The 17,478-nt window shown below is 53.8% G+C and overlaps 2 long non-coding RNA genes across 5 annotated transcripts in view; both read right to left on the bottom strand.

Moving 5' to 3' along the window:
- The window catches only part of LOC129632557 (uncharacterized), a 258,203-nt gene that overhangs the window by 231,318 nt on the left and 9,407 nt on the right, over positions 1-17,478 (bottom strand). The window lies entirely within an intron of this gene.
- On the bottom strand, positions 532-2,376 carry LOC129632573 (uncharacterized). The gene is made up of 2 exons (XR_008704593.1): positions 2,281-2,376; positions 532-963 (listed from the first exon to the last, which is right to left on the bottom strand). It is a non-coding gene; the product is annotated as an uncharacterized LOC129632573 (long non-coding RNA).

Genomic DNA, 17,478 nt, shown 5'->3' with positions numbered 1-17,478 from the left:
GCCTGTAAACAGATATAAAACTCCCTGGTGGCTCAGACAGTAAAGAATCCACCTGCAATGCAGGTGACTCAGGTTTGATCCCTGGGCTGGGAAGATCCCCTGCAGAAGGGCATGGCAACCCACTCCAGTATTCTTGCCTGGAGAATTCCATGGACAGAGGAGTCCATGGGGTCACAAATAGTTGGACATGACTGAGCAAATACGCACAGCACATGAAGATAAACAGGGTTACGTGATAAAGTGGGAGTGGTACTTAGTGAGCAAAGAGGTGCTGTGAAAAGCCATTTGCTACCTTTCTAAGCTCTTAGGTTTTGATTCTTAGGCTACGCATGGGGAATTTTCCCTCCCTTAGACCATCAGGATGGGCTAGGTGATTCTGCAATAACAAACAGCCTCAAGCCTACACAACACACCCACTGCAGGTCGGCTGGGGTTTCTGCCCTGCCGTCTTCACTCTGGGTTCCGAGAAGACAGATTAGATATTCTCTGGATTTCTGTGCCAGAGGGAAAGAGAAAATAAGACGCATTACATGCTGGGCCACGTAATTATATTACATGGCCACACTGAACATCAGGGGAGAGTGAAACCCAGTCCTACCCCATGGCCAGGAGGAGAAACAAAGATGTGGGAGGCAGGACCTATGACTGCCAGGGTGGACGTTTGTTTGCTAGAGGGAATCCAGGGGTCAGTGGTGAAGCAAGCCTGTGATCTCTAAGAGCATCATCACTGATGGACAGGTAGTGACGGCAGAGGAAGTGGGTCCTGCACCAGAACTCTCTTCTCTCTGTGCCCTGTGATGGGCCTTTCCTTGGGCCAGGTCTTCTGCAAGATGTACGTCCATCCTGGGTATGCAACCCAGCACAGGTATGACTCCCATCCTCCTCTTCTGCCTCGCCCAGAGCAGTCTTCCCATGCATCACGTAAATCCCTTCATGAAGCACAAGGTGATCTGGAGCAGCAGCCTGGGATTAGAAAGCAGTCATATTTCCCCATCTTTCCACAGACTCCAGAGTGGCTCCCTTGGCTCTTTTCTCCCAGTGCATGGGCCACCAAGGACAGGACCTCCAATTCTGATGCAACCGTGGCTCCTCTGGGTGAGGCCAAGAAACTCCCCAAACCATAAAGATGTCCAAACATTGGCCCAGCTTCCTCCAAACAGACATAAACCGCCTCGCTCGCATCCGGGCCCACCACACCCCTCCCGCCGGGGTCTCATCACCATCTGGCACCTCCACCCTCAGGCAGCCCACAGCTCCAGGGTGGCGGGAGTGGGGACGGGAGAGGGACTCAGCCACACCCTACCCCAGCTCCCCCAGGGCTCTGAGGGTCGTGGTGCCTTTGATGATGCCTGCCTTCACCCTTGGCTGAGCAGCGACAGCCTGCAAGCTGGATTCGGTGCCAAGCCACCCCAAATCCAGTTATTTTTAGTCTGTTTGTTTATCCCATTTCAAGCTAACTCTGTGTCACCACTTGTTATCATAACAGGGAGCACCTGGACGTGTCTCGGGAAGGCAACAAATAAGCTTTGGAGAGTGTCGGGGATTGCCAGGAACACCAACCGTGTTTCCAGCCTGATGCCTCGGCTGCGACAAAGCAGATCTCTTTCTTCCCTCCACATGAAAAGCCTAATCCAGGTAAGCCAGCCAACAATGGCTGCCTGGCCTCCCAAGACCTTCCTTCCGTCTCATCACCCCTGTGCCCGGTGATGGGCCTCACACTTGGTGACATCAGCCTGGCACAGGACTGAGGGCAGGTCCTAGCCAGACACCAGGCCCCCAGATTGTCCCTGACTTCTCTCCCCTCTACGTGCCAGCCTCGAGCCCACCTGTCCACCCAGAACCAGAGCCGGCGGGGACCCAGAACAGTCTTGAGGGCAGGACCACACACTCATCTATTTGGACAGGTCAGGAGGGCACAAGAACAGTCATCCTTACCGAGTCCTGCAGAGCCTGTCCTGAGAGGCCCCAGACCACAGTGGCAAGGCCAGCCTTCTGCTACCACAGCTGATGTCGCAGGCCACACAACAGTCCCCAGAGGGGCTGCTCCAGGGTGTCGCCCTCATTCTGTTCTGACTCCTGGGGGTTCCAAGCCCTCTCTCCTCCTGGCTTCTAGCACCACCATCACAATGGCTCCCACTGGCTAAGCACCTGCTGTGCCCAGACCCTGCACTGGGCTCTTTACAGACAGCGAGCTACATGGCAACCTCCTCCTCAGCAAATGACACCAGAAACCTCGAAAGCCAAAGCCATCACCCACGTCTGGCTCTGCCTGGCCCTTACCTCTGGTTGTGAAGCAGAAAAGGTGCAGAGCACCCACTGAAAATGCCTCCCCACCTAGACTCCCTTAGGATTCAGGGCTCCGGGTCCAAGCTTAGCCAGCGCCTTCCAGTGGACACCTGCTGCATGCTAGCCACGTGTGAGCGCTGTGCTGGACACCTGCAAGAAGAAAGCAGCGATCCCTGCTCTGCAGAGGGACGGACCTGGTGGGCAAGCCTGTACCCAGCTCACAGAGAGAGCCCCAGGAGGCTCTGTCAGAATGGGCCACCCTCCCCCCCCCGCTACTCTCCTCCCTGACCCAGGCCCTCGTCCCCTGGGTCCACCCGTGTGGACTCCCACACAGCCTTTGGAAGCGTCTCCTCCTTTCAGTCCACTGACTCATAACCAGGCAGCTCTGACTGTTGCTTTTCTGCTCAAAACCTTTCTCACCCCTCATCCCCTCCCTCACCAGTTACTGAGCAACCACCACATTGCCAGGCCCTGGGCCAGGAGCTCCAGCTGCAGCGGCAGCGAGATGACAAGGCTGGTGTCCCAGGTGAGGAGGGAGCACTTGTTCTCCCAGGTGGGACTCGACCTCCAGCACCCACAGGCACTAGCTCCGCGCTCTGACCCTCAGCCTCGTGTCACACCTGCCACTCACCACACCTGTGGGCTGTGACTATGACCACAGCCATCACCGCCACTCCAATCCCTTGGACCCCTGGAGACTGACCCCAAAGCGGCCCCTGGGCAGAGAGAGCAGGTCAGTGTGGCTGAAGAATGACTCTTGGGCAGCGCCTCCGACTTCGATCTCAGGGCAGGTAAGCGTTGAGTAAAGGAAGACGATCATAGGCCTGGGGAACAGATCAGACAGAGGCCCAAAGGCACAGCGCGTGTCTGGGGAGGGCGGGTTGGCAGATCTGGACAAAGATGGAGTTTGGAGAGGAGAACTGGAGGCAGGGGCTGCTCAGAGGGGGGACTTCATTCTTATCCATGGAGGCTTCTAGGTGGGCAGTCCCATGCCCACAACTGTCATCAAGGGGAAGAAGTTCACTAAGGAGCCACAGTGGTCAAGTCGGAGAGCAGGGGAAGAGATCGGAGTCAGGGAGGAGCCAGGTGAGAAGCACTGAGAGCTCGCCCCCCCTTGCTTTGGGGCTGGAGGCACGGAGAGGAGAAGGCAGAGTGTGGAGAACAGGCCTGAAACCACAGCTCACAGGAGCAGGGGGTGGGAGCTGGTCCACACACCAGATGGACACACGTGGAGTTCACCCACCACCACCATGGGCCCTGCAGCACAGAAAGCTCCAGGCAGCGAGGATGCCCTGGCCCGGAGCCTGGCAGCTCAATGAGGAGCAGAGTGTCCCATAGCAGCCACCTTGGCTCTAAGTCCCAAGAGTGGGAAGCGCTAGAGACAGCAAGGCATCTACCTCCCAGCCTCCAGGCAGAACTGCCTGCCATTCAGGGAGAAGGTTGCCCCCCCCTCTTCCCATGGTCTAAAGAGTCCAAGTTCTCCTCTCCATCACCAGACAGAAGTGAATTAAATGCCATGTTGCCCCAGCACTCCAGGCAGGCAAACCCCTCCTCACCTAACCCTTGGCAGAGTGGCCCAGGCAACCCCATCCCAGGTCTCTTTTGCCCCTTCCTGACCAGCGTGTGTCACTCAGCGAGCACTGGTTAGTGGGCTCCAGAGTGAGCAGGCCTGCCACTGAAGGGTCACGCCACCACTCACATGGCCCTCTGCTTAAACCTACCTGGAAGCTACACGTGGCTTGCAACACATGCAAAAGAGCTCAGCCACCCACAACTGTATCAACGCAGATCCAAACCACAATGAGATACCACTTTTCAACCATCAGATTGGCAAAGATCGGCATAGTTGATACAGTTCCTCATTAGTGGAGATATGGGGAAGCGAGCCACTCACACCTTGCTGCCAAGACAGGAAAAGTGGGACAACCTCTGCGTGAGGCAACATGGCAGCATCAGGCAAACTTCAAAAATGCGTATCTGCTTCGATCAGCACATCCACTGTGGGAATTTCTCCTGCTCACGCACATGTTAACGAAGATATTCACTGCAGCAGGGTCACTTGTTAACAGAGAAAAACAAGAAGCAGCCACAAAGCCCATCCATGGGGCACTGGTCCAAAAATGTATGGCCTGGTTACATAACAGAATAATATGCAGCCAATAAAAAGGACGAGGCAGCTCTGTGTAAGCTGATACAGAATGAGTGTCGAGATGTGCCAAATATTAAAGGGGAAAAAAGCAATCAGGCAGATTGGCATATAGAGTACACTGCTATTCAAGAAAAGAAAAAGCTTGGGGGTATTAGATATATGCACAAGCCCTGACCCCCGTATGCTTGACTGAGCACATCTCTGGCAGGACACAAAGGACGCCCTGGAAACCGTGGTTGTCTCTGCGGGAGGGCACAGATGATGGAAACAGGCAGAGGGGTGCACTTGTTGCTATCTGCCCTTTTGCACCACGTGTCCCATACAAGTGTCACCCAGGGTCCATGCTACCTTAAGGAAATCAACAAGGAGCCCTCTTGTGGGACAGCATTTCTCACGCCTGCCCCATCTAGCACAGATTCTTCTGACTCCTACATATGCTGCTTTCCCCAAATCCTCAGTGCCCAACTCTGTGCCTGGCACACGGGGTGCTTGGGAAGGGCTTTGGGTGGGAGGCGCCAGCACCTCCAGTTTCAGGGCCTCCATGTCTTCCTGGAAGCCGGCAGAAGCCAGAGCTTACTCTCCCCTCTCAGGAGGATGGGGGGACAGCCACTAGGCAGAGGGCAGGGCCACCAGCCTCCAACTGTATGTATTGCCCTGCAAGGAGCAGTCCCCTCCCCCACAAAACACACCCATGAAGCTACCGCTCCAGGTCCTGGAAGGACCCTTGAGGCGGGCACAGCCCCTGCACTGTGCCTGCAGGGAGCTGCCTGTGGTCCACGGACCGGCTCCATTGACTAATTTCTGTACATAATTCCACCCAGGATGAGTCAACAGCAGGGAAGACAGGAGTCCCCACAGGCCAGCCCCAAAGCTGTTGAGAAGGTGGGGAAGCAGAGCATGGGGACCCTAGCCACTGAGAGAGGCCTCCCAGTCCCCTCCCATCAGGACACCGCCACCTGCAGGTGCTTCCTCAAGGGTCCCCCAGGGTCTGTCACAGGGTCAACCACCCGGGACGGGGACGTGGCCCTGCCCCTCAGCCTCACCCAGGCGGGCCCCTCACTGCCGTGGGCCTCTGCTCTGTCAGCAAGGCTGGGTTGGGCCAGCCACTCCGCCAGATTCCACCTAACACCCCGCAGAGGCAGCCACTGATTACGCAACAGCACCATTTATCAAGCCCGCGTCCCGTAGCAAGTCACCGTGACCTGGCGGTGGGCCCAGGGGTTGACCCTTTTATCCACACTGGGTACCCGCCTGAACATGCAGGCTTTTCCAGATGCTCAGATTCTCCTGCACCGTTTACTGCCTGGGTCACCTGGGGCCAGCCCTTTCGTTTCTGGTGCCTCCGTTTCCTGGCCTGTAAAATGGGTTCTCTCCAGGTTGTTGTGAGGACTGAATGGGCTCTTCAGTCCAGCGCACTTGGCACTTGGTAAGAGCTCAGTAACTGGCCACTGCCATCAGAATTCCCAAGAAACCCATCCTGTTCTACAATCCAGGGCCACCCCTGCAGTGTGCAGGTCTGGGCAGGGAGGGGCGAGAGGAGGAGGTCCGAGGAGAGAAGGCCACTCCCGCCTGGCCTGGCAACTTTCAAAGACCGGTAGCAGCACCTCCATCCGCACCTTTGTTTGCTCTCACGGCTCGACTCCCCGCCACTGGCCTTCCCATCCCGGCCCCTGCTCCTGGAGCGGCAGCAAATCCTTGTCAGCAAACAGCATGTTAATTGCTTCTTGGCAGGGTTTCAAATGATATCACAGGACCTGGCTGCTCAATTTGAGCGAATGGAAAGGAGGAAGGAGGGGCGCCCTGTAACTCGCTCAGAGCCCGGGATGATGGGAGCTCCAATTACTAATTAATTGACTGCTCAGATGGAACAAATCTGAAACCCCAACAGGTTGGGTGAGCGAGGCCTGGGCTGCCCGCCAGCCCCTTTCATCAGAAGCGATCAGGGCCCTAGTCCTGACCACCTTCAGAAGGAGCAGCCCTGAGTCCTGCCACCCATGTCCAGAGGAGCTGACAGAGTCAGGGACCCTGCCCCGGCCAGGAGGGTTCCTGGACCCTTCACTAGATCGCTCCTCCTACCAGCACATATTGAGCTCCCAGGATTCACCTCTGGACTCTAAGTTCTGGGGATGCAGCCTCATCTGTGGTGCTCACTGCTGTACCCCAGTCCTAGCACAGGGCCTGGCATAAAACAGGAACATGATGAAACACTGATTACTAAGTATGGTGCCAGGTTCCTAGGACACAGCACAGCACGAACTCAGATCTTAGCCCAACGGTTCATGTATTCTGGGGCCAAGATTGCCACTTGGCCAACCAAATAAACAACTAGAAACAAAACAAAGGAGGCCCTTGGAGGCAGGGGAATGACAAGAGTGGAACTTGTCCTCAACTGGGAGGCCAGGGGACCCACACGCTAGAGTGAGGACACGGCCAGGGGGACTTCTCCCAGCCGGGGCACGGGCACCACCTTCCACCACAGAAGACCACCCACTCAGGAGTCTCACCTACCCCACCAGGTAGGGTGGGGTGTGGGCTGAGAGGATTTCCTGGAGAAACTATGCCTCCGGGGCACTGCCTGCTACAGTGGGGGGCACAAGCAGGAATGGACACACGTAGGACACCTCCAAACTCCCGAGGCACTTCACTTGAGAGCCAGATCATGGTGATGCCCGCAGAAGACCCAGATGACCATCCTCAGGGCCTGAGTGTCAAGATGCCGCCCACCCCCCCATACCCTGGGCTCCCGAAAACTGATGAGGGCATGTTTCTGAAAGAGCGAGTTTGGGGGGGGTGAGGCACAGGCCTGTGTTCAGCAGGCACGACTCTGCTCCTCTTGACCGTGACACCTGGGATGACACCAGCCACTTTTCCTGGAAGATGGAGTCAAACTGTCAGCAGAGTGTCCACCACCACGTCACACAGGAAAAAAAGACCCCTGAGGCTGACCAGTGTGACTTCAGCCCCCCACCTTCCTTGTCTGGTCATTATCGGGGTGCGGTATGGGAAACCGTCCTGGGCCTCCGTTTCTACTTGCCTCTGCCCGTCCTTCCACCTGTCCTACCTTTTACCACCCCAGGTATATGCGTGTACTCAGCTCCCACCCGCCTCCTCTCTGAATCAGGAATCACGCACTCTGGCTTCTGTCCCACCCAGAACTGCCTGACATTTGGAAAGTGACAAATCATTCTGAAATATCACCTGTATCAATATTAGGGACGGCGCCAGAATTTCTACAATACAGGAGCTTAAAGGTGGTCGTCTGCTTGGAAGGGGGAGTAGGGCTAGAAACACAGTATGTTTTCAAAGCTCTGGTGTTTATTTGGGGTCTTTGGGGAAGTGTTGATGGAGACCAGGGACAGGGCACCTTTGACACCACCACCACCGTTGTTAGTAATAACAGCAAAGAACACTTCCATTGATAGCACCAAGAGCTTTACATGCAATTTCTCACTTAAATCTCGTCATATCCAAAGAGGTATTATCTCCATCTTATAGATAAGTAAACTGTGGTTTAGAGAGGCCAAGTAGCTTGCCCAAGTTCTTGCAGCTGCTGAACAAGAGGCAAGACTTGAACCCAGGCCCGCCAGATGGCACACCCACCACCGCTGTTTAGACGCAACTTCTGCCCTCCCGGCCGTGCTCCTCAGCTGCCATGCTCCACTCCCCGCCCACTCGAGGACACCATCCCACCCACCCGACCACCCAGGCCGCCAAGCTGCAGCTGGAGGGCTTCAAACTTCAAACTTCCCGCAAATGCATTTCTGAGCAGGATCTTTTTTTTTTTTCCCCCTAGCAAGAGGCTGAAAAAGCTATCCCTCTTGGTCACTGCTGTCAAGGGCTCTTTAAAACATTATGGGGGCTCAGATCAACTCCAGAGGTTGGTGGGTACTCACTCAGGTCTGTGTCCGTGGCTGGGGACCCTCCCCCAACTGAAGAAGTGTGGGGGCTGCCCCAAATTCCCCTCTGAGGACCGTGCTCCCTCCCCCGACACACCTGACAGGTTCTCTTCTACAGATGCCAGCCGGGCCCCTGAGACCTCAGCACGCAATGAGGCCCACACCTGTGAGGAATGTAAATCCTGGGGCTCTGCACAGGGTGGCCGGAGTGCAGGGACGGCAGCAAATCCCAGGATAAAAGCAGAAGCCATCCTGTTGACAATTCATTCATGCTTCTCCCCCAAATCCATCCACAACAGAACTGTTAAGCTCAAGCTTCCTCTCCTGTTGCAAACAATTGTAAAAATGATTGGTATCTGCCCTCAGTGGAGAGCCCGTCTGCTGCATCCCCAGGCTAAATCTTTCTGGAAGGGCTGCATGTGTGAAAAACATGCATTCCCCAAACACACAGATAATGGTTACTCTTAGAGATCCTAATCACTCAGCTCAGAAAGGACAAAGGCAAAGGCTGCCAACTTAACTGCTGACTTTCTGGAGCCTGGAGGCCAGCCGCAGACCCTGGGCTGGGCACCCAAGGGCAGGCAGGCTCAGGGTTGCATCTGGAGACAGGACTGTTCTACAAGGCACCATCCTGGTGCTCGACCTCCTGTAATGAGTCCTCTAGACTCCTGCCTGAGTCTCTCCTGTGTGCGTCTGTGGCTCTGAAATCTCATCTCAAAGTAGAAAGGAGGGTGAGGGTTAGGAAGAAAGCCGAGATGGGACCAGGACACCAGGTTCTGATCCTGGCTTTGACACTGGCTACGCTGTCAGGGAAGAGCCTTCACGTCTCTGGGCTTTGGTTTTCTCATCGGGCAGTTCGCAACCAATGCCTTCTAGGGTCCCACCTAGTTGACATGCCATGAGCAAGACACACAGACTGAGAGGTGTTTAAGCCAGAAAGCACGAAAGAGCCCAGTGCCAACAGCCGGTCCCCAGCTAAGCCAGGGAGGCATCTGTGGAGCAACTGGGCCCTTACTGGATATGCACACAGAACTGCAGGGCTGATGCAGACAACTGAAGGGGAAAACATCTTTTTAGCTTGAAGGGGCCCAGAATTGAGGCATGGATGCACTGATTTTTTTTTTTTTTTTTTACATAAAATGCTATCTATGAGGAAAGTGCCTTCTATTTCCTCCATATGCCTCTCCCCTTCTCTCAGCAACAGCCTCCATTTCCCTGGAGGATCCACCCTCCCACACTGTTATTCCACCTGTGCTGTGCATAGTTGTTCAGTCACATCTGACTCTTTGTGACCCCACGGACTGTGGCCCTCCAGGTTCTTCTATCCAGGGGATCCTCCAGGCAAGAATACTGGGGTGGGTTGCCATGCCCGCCTCCTCATTTCCATGTAGGGTAGAGCAAACGTCTCATCTAAGCTAATTAGCACACGGCCTTCCCCTGGCCAGTAACTGGTTCAGGAGAGGGCATATGACCAAAGCCAGTCCGATCACAATGAGCTCCAGGACCTCCTTGGAATGCTGGGACCGAGATTCCCCATCTGTCCCACGAGACTGAGTCAGAGAGGATATGGGGGCAGAGTTGCTGTAGTCATCTTTTCACCATGCGGGGTCTGAGAATAGGACTAGCTTCACTTAAAGGAACCAAGGAATGGGGAGAATGAAACCCTGTCATGGAGACAGGCTGGGTGCTGGATCAAGCCACACCTGATCTACCCACAGGTTACTCAGACAAAGAATATTAAGGAGACATGACATCTGATTCCTCCCCCTCCTAATCTCTCTTAGAAGTTCTTTGCCAACTGAGAAAGACTCACAAGCACGTCCCCCAGTTGGAAATGGATTCATTCAATCATCTCCTAATTCTACAAATACGTAATGGGTGTCAGCTCTGTGCCACCAAGAGCGATCGGGGCACAGTCCTTTCCCTCAAAAACTCTCAGATTTGGGGGAGGGGTGCGGGGGACACAACACACAGATTGGCCGCTCTGCTGCAGTGTAATATCAGCTCTAACAGAAGATATACGGGGCCTGGGGACACACAGCCCCTAACCCAACAGACGCATCAAGGAAGGCTTCCCGGGGGCATCTAAAGGCAACCACGCACCCTCTTAGATTTAGAGCAAAGCCTCCACTAACTAAGCTCATCTGTCCTGAAAGTGACCCTGTGGCCGAGGCTGGACAAGGCTGGCCAGCCCACTCTACAGAGAAAGAGGCAGACACCCACAAAGTGGAGGGAATGCCTGGTTCACCTTCACACAGGAAGTCTGGGCTTCGGAGAGGAGCACCAAACCTCACAATCACGTACATCACAACATCCTCTCTGACTGGCTGACTGTACAGGACTCCGGAGTTGGCATCGGAAGGACAAAGACCAGCCATCTGCCCCCAGCTGATGTCTGGAGTACCCCAGGAAGGTGCCACAGGGAGCCCCAGCAGGCCACACTGCTGGCCAGGGAGAGGGCCCTAGACGCCTGCCTCTAGTACAGCAGCCTTCCTAGACACCTCATCACAGACCCAGGCCAGGCTCTGTCACTACAGTGGCCCATGGGCAGAGGGAAAGCTTCCGCAGAGCCCAGAGCAGCAGCTGCATCTGACACGGCCTACGAGGATGGCTACGGGTATTGTGGCCACTGACCCAAGGGGTAAGGGCAAAGGCCAGAATCATCGCACACACAATCCTTGCTCTGAGGACAATCAGGTCCAGAACAGAAATGCAATTTAATCCTCTCTTGCCTTTTTTTTTTTTATATGATAAAGACCAAAAGAAAAGCTAAAGAGATTAAAAGCATGGACTTTGGAATCCACGCTCAGGACTTTGAGCCCATTTACTAGGCTGTATATGATGTTTCTTCAAATAATAATAACATTATTTAATAAATAGTCATATTATTAATTAATAAATAGTCATTTAGGGTTTCTTCAACTCAGTTTCCTTATGTACAACGGAGGTGGCATCTACCACCTAGGGCTTATAGGTAGCTCAGATAAGGACAGAGTGGGGCTTATTGTTGTTCAGTCACTAAGTCGTGTCTGACTCTTTGCAACCCCATTAACTGCAGGCTTCCCTGTCCTTCACCATTTCCCAGAGTTTGTTCAAACTCACATCTATTAAGTCAGTGATGCCATCCAACCATCTCATTCTCTGTTGCCCTCTTCTCCTCCTGCCCTCAGTCTTTCCCAGCATCAGGGTCTTTTCCAATGAGTCGGCTCTTCTCATCAAAGGCCAAAGTACTGGAGCTTCAGCTTCAGCATCGGTCCTTCCAATGAATATTCAGGGTTGATTTCCTTTAGGACTGGTTTGCTCTCCTTGCAGTCCACAGGACTCTCATGAGTATTCTCCAGTACCACAGTTCTTAGTAAATGTTTAATTAACAGCAGCTGTAGTAATACAACTAGCAATACTGTCTTTTGATTATTATTACTACCCCCACATAGAGAGGGCCACTCTCTGTCCCCTGGAGAGAGTATACTCACTGCTAGTGGGGGTACACTAATTGAAAACAAGAAAGGGGTCTAGACTGATCTCTTTCCACAGAGCACACAGTGAGGGCAAAATGTATCATTTCACAAGCTCAGACCAGGGTCCACCACCGCTCCCCCTCCCAGAGCTGGGGCTGCAACACCACCGCCTGGCCCCTGCTCGGGTTTTCCTGCACAGCCATAGGAGGACCTCTCCTATCAGCAATCTCAAGGCCAGAGGTCAGAACTCTCACTTTCTTCGCCTGTGAGGGGGTTGCAGGCCACTTAACAGAGGTTTCTCCACACTCTCAGATCACTAGAGTCCCAAGGCCACCAGTTTAGGACACCATAGTGTAACTGTCTACACATTCCTTCAGGCCAAGGGTCAGGAGATTCGGTCATTTTTCACCTGTCAGCCTTCTAGAAAGCATGCCTGGTTGGCCACGGTGCCGGCCACCTGGAGGCTCCTCCTGAGGGCTGCCACAGCCCAGCTGAGGCCAGTGGCTGGAAGAGGAGAGACTGAAGCCACCCTGGTCTCACTGGGAACCAAGAGCTCACCCAGGGGGCCCAGGGCAGGGCGGGAGGGCAGGCCCTGAGGAGATTCCCAGAGCACATGTCACCAGGGCCCAGGAAGACAGTGGAGCTAAGAAGTGGCCTCAGGCAGGCTCAAACACCACTCCCCCTTGCCTGGCCTCTTCTCCCACTTTCCCTCAAAAAGGCAGCCTCACAGTTAATGCAGCCTGAAATCCCAACATCATCCTCCTCCTGTTCCACCCCTGGGTGTCTCTCGCTGAAGCAGCCTGAGCTCCTCCTCCTCCTGGTCCACCCCTGGGTGTCTCTCCCTGAAGCTGCCTGAGTTCCTAAGGCAGCAGCCCCACCTGCCTTGAGCTCACTCTTAGATGCCTGTCCTTGAGCTTAGAACACAGCCCTGATGAGTCTGTCTAGCATCTCCCCCATCCTGGGTGCTTCTAGTTCCCAAGATGCGTGTGTTTGGTCCCATCCCCCAGGCGCTCACAGGGTAGGTATAGCAGCAGAAACAATGTCATCAACAGCATCACAAGAGCTGCCCCCAAATGACCCCTGTGTGCCGGTCACTATGCCAGGGTGGTCTCCTATTTTTAACCTTGCAAATTTGCAAGGTAAACATTCCATTCCCCATTGTACAGATGAATAAACTGAGGAGTCAGAGAGCTACCATGTCTTCCCCAGGACACAGAAAGAGCAGGTGCAGAGCTGAACTAGGAATCCAGGATTATCTATGCAGAAAGAACATTTACTTTGGAGCTGGCTATTTGCATACCATCTTCACTACTCTTTGTTCAATATTATTTCTTTAAATAATATTAATACCAACAGAGTATGCATTATCTGTCGAGCACTTTCTAAATGTTTTACATGCATTAACTCGCTCAGTTTCACAACAACCCTAGAGGGAGGGCCTCTTATGATCCCCAGTTAGACAGAAGACTGAGCAACAAGTCCAAGGTGTCACAGTCTGTAGAGGGAAGAGCCAGGATGTGAACCAGGCAGTCTGTCCCCAAAGCCCTGCTGTTACCAGCACACTCTGCAGTCACCCACAGACTTCAGGTCTCATCCTTGGTTCTAATGCCTGAGAAACCCAAAACCTGAGATTGCGTATGTTCATGAACATCTTTTAGTATACATCAAACACAACCATAACTATTAACTTCAAAAAAAGTACCCCAAGGGGACTCCTAGAGTCACTGTGGGCACCAGCGGTCATACACAGACCACACTCCAGGAAACCCTGCCTTGGGGAGAAGAGAACCCAGGTAAGAGAACAAAGATCTAAAGGGTCCGCAGCTGTGCCAGAGCCCCCATCAGTTTGACACTGGGTAGACAACAGCCTGAGGCTTGGGGACCCAGGGCCACCGGGAGGAGACAGAGATGATGGAGCTTGGACCAATGGCTCAGAAGGAAAGCGGGTCATCAGGGCATTCAGACTCCGCACGTGGTGTGTTCTGCTCCGTGGGGGCCTGAGGGGGACGGGTCCTAGAGAGGCCAAGTCCCAGCAAGAGCACAGAGGGCATAGAAGATACAGGGCCACCCCTCAGCTCCTCCTCTGGCACCTCCCCCAGAGGAAGTCCTATCACCACACACCCTCCCCTCCGGGCACGTCACCCCTTCCTTCTAGCTCTTTCCTTAGCAACAGGGGATGATTCTCTTAGTAAACAAAAAACTATTTTTCTTTGCCTCAAAAGACACCTACAACGGGACATGCCTTTACCCAGGTATTGTTTGAGTCTTGAAGGCCAGGCACCATGTCACCCAAGCAGACCTCTCCACACCCATAGCTGAGACATGGAGTCACTTCACACCACCCGTCCTCCCCCAGCTCCAACACCGTGACACCAATGGGTCCATTTCAGGGAAACAAGGAAGGGACACTTCAGCCAATACTCCTCTGCTTTTCCGCCCCCCTCCACTGCTTCCCGGCTCAGAAATGGCACTAAGCGGCCCCTCCAGTCATTCCTTAGGCAGCAAAGAGCTACCAGATACACAACACCCACTGGGGCTGCTCCTAGAGACCACCAAGAAGTAGGAGGATGTACTGATGCTGGAAGGAAACAGGCTTTCAGAGGTAGATAACATTTTGCCTAAAGCTCTACAGTTTCCATCATCCCCAGATGCCCCAAGGGCCCAGTGTGATGCTGAAGTCTTCAGCTTCAACCACTTATCTCATTCAACATGCCCAGGGAAAGTCTTGCTCCCCCAGCCCTCCACACACCGGTTCTCACAAGAATGCCTCCTCCTGCAGCCCCAGCACCCTGAGCCGAATGTCCCAACTACTCACCCAGTGGAGGAATCAGTTCACTTTGGCTAAACGGTTCCCAAACCACCCAGCTTCTAAAGATCTATAAGTTTCCTAGGTGACGCCTTAAACAAAGTAGAAGATGCTCAAAACAGGCATCTCACCTCCACATCACCACCACCCTTTCTTCCGCCATCACACACCTCTGCAACCATCTGTCTCCCTCCCCAGCCCTGGTCCGGGCCTGGACATCCCTGCTGAGTCTTGCTCACTGGATCTCACGCCACATGCTCAGGCAGTGTGTCCAAAGACTTCTCAGACAGTTGCTTCTCAGACACGAATCAACCATACTGTTGTCTGTTTTCAAGGTGGGAGTAGATAGCAATGATAGGGGCAGGAGTGTGACGTGAGAGCCTGACACATGAGAAAGCCGTGACGCGTCTGAGAGCGGAATCAGCAGGCTGGGGAGGCACACACCATGGTGCTTCCTTCCTGGTAAGCAGCCACTGGCAGCAGCCAGGAGAAGAGGCATGGCGGGGCCTCAGTCCAGTCACTTCACCCTTGCTCCAGCTCCACCTCCCACCCTGGGATGCGGTTCCAGCTTCCAGTGGGCAGAGCTGGCCCCACACTTTGCTCAGGTGGCAAGTGGAACTAAAGAGCAGCAAAGCTCTGAGTCCCAGGCTCTCTGCAAGAAAGAGAAGGCCACAAAGCCCTGGGTCTGGACAGTGGGCAGCCACATCCTGGCCTGCCCTCTCCTCTCAGCACCAGTCCCATCCTGCCCATCCCCAGGAGGCACAGAGAGCCAATGTCCAGGTCAGGGTCATCAGCCAGACACCAAGTCCCCAGGGAAAAGACTGCAGCAGAAATACACTCAGCACCTGTGCCTGCTTCTTTCCACCTGCACAGTGGCTCAGGGGATATGCCCTGGAGTTGGACAGCCTGGGGTGAAAAACCAGCACCCTATCTCTGTTCTAACCCGGACAAGGGGTTATTACACACAGCTGTAAAAATGTGGGTAATAATATCCACCTCAGAGACTGTTTGTCAGGGTTAAATGCATTAACATCCATAAAGGACCTAGAACAGCTTCTGGCATATGTATAAGCACTGTTATCAGCTTTATAATTTTTAATTTTCAATTTAATCATCACTACCTCTAGGTCCCAGAGCAGATCCTCTGAAACAAATGGCCTCTGAATTTCCCAAGCAAAGTCCTAACTTCTGTTTTACTCACGTTACACCTTAGGAAACCGCGGGTGACCTAGCTCTGCCCCGCTGTCTGCCCCACCACCCCTGCCCAACTCATGGTGCAGCTCCTGGTACACAGCCGGTGCCTGGTCAGTGTCTGCTGAATTGAACCAATGAGATTCCAGGTCTCCCCTTGTCCCCCCCTCCCTGTGAACTTCTTCTGGGTGTCACTTTATCTCTGTCCCCTGGAAAGTGGGGCACCAAGGCTTATATGGTCCTGCTGTCTCAGGAAGCCCATACAAACACACAGCACAGCCAGTGAGAAAATGAAACCTTGCGGAACAAGACGATGACCATGAGCAGAGCCAGGGGAACAAGTCCAAAGTGTCCTTTCTTCACTTGCAGAAGTCACGTGGCTGTATCCTGGCAGGCAAGACGTATTTAGAATGGAAACTAAAGCCCCAGGAACCAGCATGCACAGCATCACAAAGGCCTTCCACCTCTACAAACCTGATGAATCGTCCCAGGGGCAGGGGGCTAGGGCTGTGCAGCGGCAGCTCCAGAACTGCCTCCCCATCCAGACAAAGACTGGAGACTTCCAGAAGGAACTGCGAGTGCCCACATGTCCACACCCTGCAGTGGTAACAGAAACGGAGCCTGCCAGTGTCAAGGCCCCACATTTGCACAGACAGGCACCTGGGTGTTTACATAAGGCTTGCGAGGCCTTCTCGCATGATGTCAGATGCCGGCAGGAGCCGGGCTTTCCATTGCATAAGGATTCCTAGAGCGAGAACACAGGGCCTGCGCCTCTCTTTTCCACACACAGCATGCCACGGGGAGGGGAGCCTCCGGACTGAGACTCTTGTAAAGCAGCCAGAAGGCAACTGCCCTTAACAAGGAGCCGCGCTCCCCTTCCCACGTGCCTTTATAAGGGCTCCTGCCACTAACGAGCACTGGAGTGGAAGCAAAGACAGAGAGAGAACAAGGAGCCGCGCTCAACTTCCCAGAGCCACAGGCCAGCCTCTAGATCAGCAAGCACGCAGCAAAGCTGGGAATACGGAGTCTTGGGCTCGTGTTCTGAGAGGCATCGCTGGTAACAAGAACTCGACCTTCACCCCGCTCCGCCCTCAGACCACATGACAGCTCCTCGGACATGCCAGTTAAATATGCTCAACTGAGAAACTGCAACTAGAACCCAAGTCTTTGCCATTTTATTCAAAAATGTTTACTTCATGTTTCCCTATTAAATATAAGCAACTTCCCCCCTTGTATATATTTGCACCACATTCACACAATGTGTTCCCCATCAACATTTGAATTATGGGCATAGGCCCTGAAATGTTAGTTTTGTGCTAAGATAAATATTGGAATCATATTCACTCTGCTTTTTTGAAGTAGTCAACATCACGATTTGTGATTGAAGAGCGAAAGCACCACTTGCTTTGTTAAGTAACAAAAGCCTAACCAGCAAGGCTCTTGGGGAGAGGGATCACAAAGGCCTTCTAGAGCTTTCTCACTGCCTTTGTGACCTTTTTATCTGCTGACAACAGACCAGCACAGCTTCTCTGCTGGCATTGGGCAAATCTCCTGAGCCTCTGAGCCGAGCCCTGGGAGGATAACAGTGTTCACGGGGAACCCAGCACCTGCCACCTCCAGCACCAGTGAGGCAAGGTGAAGCCCAGCACCATCATACACCCAGCTGGGGTTTCCTGACAACTTTACATGTAG

The sequence above is a fragment of the Bubalus kerabau genome, chromosome 1, assembly GCF_029407905.1.
Source record: "Bubalus kerabau isolate K-KA32 ecotype Philippines breed swamp buffalo chromosome 1, PCC_UOA_SB_1v2, whole genome shotgun sequence".
Classification (NCBI taxonomy): Eukaryota; Metazoa; Chordata; class Mammalia; order Artiodactyla; family Bovidae; genus Bubalus; species Bubalus kerabau.
Note: the sequence above shows the minus strand (reverse complement) of the source record. Positions and strands in the feature narration are given on the sequence as shown.